We start from the raw sequence: 3,994 nt of genomic DNA on the forward strand, positions 1-3,994 counted from the left end.
CAAATGAGATAAAAAACAAACTAAAAAAGAGAAGCATAGGCCAATCTGTTTAATGAACATAGATGTAAAAGTCCTCAACAAGATATTAGCAAATAGAATATAGCACGCTATTAAAAAGCTGACATGCTGTGATCAAGTAGGCTTCATCTCAGAGACTCAAGGTGGTTCAGCATACATAAGTTTATATATGTGATACATCACACAAACAGGAGCAAGGTAAAAAACACATGATCGTATCAGTAGAAGTAGAAATGGCTTTTAACAAAATCCAAATACCACTTGATAAAAACCCTGAAGAAAACAGGTATAGCACGACTATGCCTGAATATGAGAAAAGCTATCTATGACAAGCCAATAGCCAGCATCATATTAAACAGGGAAAAACTGAAAACATTTCTCCAAAATCAGAAACAAAGAATAATGTCCACTTATCACTTCTGCTGTTCAACATAGTACTTCAAGCATCAACCAGAGCAATTAGGCAAGAGAAAGAAATGAAAGGGATACATAAAGGAAAGGAAAAACTCAAATTATTATTATTTACAGATGACGTGATACTTTACATAGGAGACCCAAAGAACTCCACCAAGAAATTCTTAGAATTAATAGCCAGTTTCAGCAAAGTAACAGTACATAAGACTAATGCACAAAAATCATTGAATTATCAATGGTAAATTATCAATGAACAGGATGAGACAAAATTATAAAAATAATACTATTCACATTTGCTTCAAGAAAAATGAAGTACTTAGGAATTAATTTAAAAAAGGTGAAAAACCTCTACAAAGAAAAGTACAGTACTCTGAAGAAGGAGATTGAAGAGGACATCAGAAAATGCAAGATATCCCTTGCTCCTGGATAAGCAGAATCAATATTGTCAAAATGCTCACACTTCCAAAAGTGCGCATACTTTATAGATCTAGAGAAAATAATCTTAAATTTCATGTGGAACCAGAAAAGACCCTGAATAGAAAATGTGATTTTGGGCAATAAGAGCAGAACAGGTAGCATAGCAGTATTGAATTTCAAGCTATAATACCAAGCAATACAGATATAAACTGTGTGGTACTAGAACAAAAGCAGACACCTGGATCAGTGACATAGAATTAGGATACATAAACCTCCCTAGACAGATTCAACTATATGCACTTTGACAAAGGGTCCAAAAGTATATGTTGGAGGAAAGATAGCCCATTCAACAAGCAGTCTTGGGAAAACTTTGTAGATGAATGAAACTTGACCCTTACCTTCCACCATACACTAAAATGAAAATCAAAATGGATCAAAGATCTAAATATTATAATGGGGGTATTAACTTTCTGAAAGACTTTGTAGATAAAATACTTGAAGACATAGGAGTAGGGAAAGCTTTTCTAACAAAACCTCAACTGCATGGAAAATAACAGCAGGAACCAACAAAGGGGATTATATCAGACTAAAAAGCTTCTGTACAACAAAACATTCAATCACAAAGAGACATAGAATAGAAAACATTTTTGCCAGCTACTTTTCAGATGGAGGACCAATAGCTAGAATATATATATAAACAACAACAACAACAGCAGCAACAACAACAAACTCCTCCTAAATTAAAGTCCCAGCCAAAAAATGGACTAGAGAAAATGAACAAATACTTCACAGAGGAAGAAATACGAACAGTTAACAAATATATGAAAAAGTGTTCAACATTTCTGGACATTAGAGAAATGCAACTTAAAACAACTCTGAAGTTCCATCTTACTCCGGAAAGAGTGGCAATCGTTAGAAAATCAAACAGTAACAAAGGCTGGCATTATTGTGATAAAAAAGGAACTCTTCTGCATTGTTAGTGGGAATGCAATCTAGTAAAACCATTATGGAAACTGGTATGGAGATTGCTCAAAGAATTGAAATTAGAAATTCTATATGACCTAGCTATCTCCCAGTTTAAGTCATCATACGATAGTGATACTTGCATACCCATGTTTATAGCAGAACAATTCACAAGAGCTAATTCTAGAAGTGGACTATATTCCCATCAATAGGTGTTTGAATAAACAAAATGTGGTGTCTACATACAGTGAAATAGTACTTGGCTATGAAGAATGGCAAATTTGGGGCATTTGTAGGAAAACAGATGCAGCTGGACAGCACAATGTTGAGTGAGACAGACACACAAGTTTGAATACCATCAAATTAACTACCCATGAGCAAGGAGCATCTTCCCCTTGGGGCTGAACCCAGGACCTCATGCATGTTAAGTACGTGCTTTATCACTGAGCTACACCTCCATCCCCCGGCACTAATTCTTAGACTTACAATAATTATAGTACTTTAACCAATTTGGCTTTAGAATTCTTACTTTCTTGAAAACTACGGGTTTTAATAGCAGTGCCATGTTTATTTTTCTGATATGTTGATCATGGTAATTCCCAATCAAAAGTTGTAATAAAACAATTCGCCTCGGCACAAAAGAACTCCAAAGTTGAAAGTGTTTCTCAGCATTGGCTATCACTTTCTGTTTTTCTTTGATTTCATTTTCTGTGTCAACACTAGGGGACAATAGTGCACCGTATAGGGACTAAGGCATCCTATGCTTTCCTTTTTATGGCTAAAAGCAAGTCCTGCGACTCTACTGTATTTGAATTTATACTTCATGGATACACTAGTTATTTATTTTTAATTAAGGAATTTTGTTAGTGCATGTGTGCATATACTTAACTTTAATATGTTATGGAAGTATAACTGTATAAACCTGGGAAAAGAAAAACAAATATATTTGATAAACAAAAGTAATGAAACTGGAATCTCTTTAAAATTCCAGCTCTCCATTTCTGCCCTAGGACTTTAGGGTTAGGGCATTTTGTCATATTATGTATTATTTTTTCACAGTACATACTTGATTTTATTATTTCTACCTAACTCAGGAATATAAAATTCCCAAGAGCAGATTTTTTTGTCTGTTATCGCTCTATTCTATATTTAAATTGATTTGAGTAATGCTTGTCTTACAGTAGGCATTCAGTAAATATATACTGAATGAATGAATAACCAATTGATCATACAGCATTTTCTTCTTATACAAATAGCTGTACTCTGTCTACGGATAGAGAGATGGTGACATGGATTGAAGATATTGCTTTCTGTGACTATTTAAAATTGTACTATCTAGAAAAGTCTGTGTTACTTAGGATACCTTAGTGACATAAGGAATTATTATTTTAAACCTAGGCACTCCTCGGGTTCATAAGCATGATGATTGGGTGCTCATGCTCCATGCATGACATGCCTCCTTGGAACCTTGTTACGACATCGACACATTACCCATCTGACGTGAAAAAAGGAAAAAAAAAATAAAGCATTATGATAATAAACAAATTTATAATGTTGTTTATTGCATTTCTTCACAGGTAGAGCCATAAACATAATGTTAAGCATAATAAAAAGTAACTTACTTTATCCTCAATGTTTTTTCTTTTATTGCATATTCATTTCATTTTATTACATATTAATTTTGCAAAACATTTGGTTTCTATCTATATTTTGATCATGCCTAGCACCTTCCTGACACTCCTCCCCCATATTCCTTTCCTTCTTCATTTCATCTTTTTTTAGATTTTACATAAAACATGCACTACTTGCCTTTCTCAGTTTGGCTTATTTTGCTTAACATCATCTCCAGTTCTATCCATTTTCCTGCAAATGACAACACTTCATTCTTTTTTATGGCTTGATAATTCTCCATGGTGTACATACCCCATGTTTTCTTTGCCCATTCATCTGCTAAAGAGCAGCTGTGCTGGGTTCATTCTTGGCTCTTGTCAACTGGGCTGCATGACACATGGGTGTGCAGGTCTCCCTAGAGCACACCAACTTGAATTACTTTGCACATATAGCAAGGAGCAGGAGAGTTAGAGCAGATTTCAGGTCTGGTTTTAGTGTTCCGAGGAGCCTCTGTACTGATTTCCATTTCCAGCAGCAATATCAAAGGACTTTTTCCAGCATTCTCGCCAGC

The 3,994-nt window shown here is 34.7% G+C and overlaps 1 non-coding gene across 1 annotated transcript; it reads left to right on the forward strand.

Annotated features, from left to right (window-relative positions):
* The first annotated feature begins 3,212 nt into the window (after positions 1 to 3,212).
* LOC111754774 (small nucleolar RNA U13) lies at positions 3,213 to 3,313 on the forward strand. Its single transcript, XR_002789440.1, has one exon. It is a non-coding gene; the product is annotated as a small nucleolar RNA U13 (small nucleolar RNA).
* Positions 3,314 to 3,994: the final 681 nt, after the last annotated feature.

This window comes from Cavia porcellus, unplaced genomic scaffold, assembly GCF_034190915.1.
Source record: "Cavia porcellus strain 051 isolate PalLab524CR breed Dunkin Hartley unplaced genomic scaffold, mCavPor4.1 scaffold_24, whole genome shotgun sequence".
In the NCBI taxonomy this organism is placed as follows: domain Eukaryota; kingdom Metazoa; phylum Chordata; class Mammalia; order Rodentia; family Caviidae; genus Cavia; species Cavia porcellus.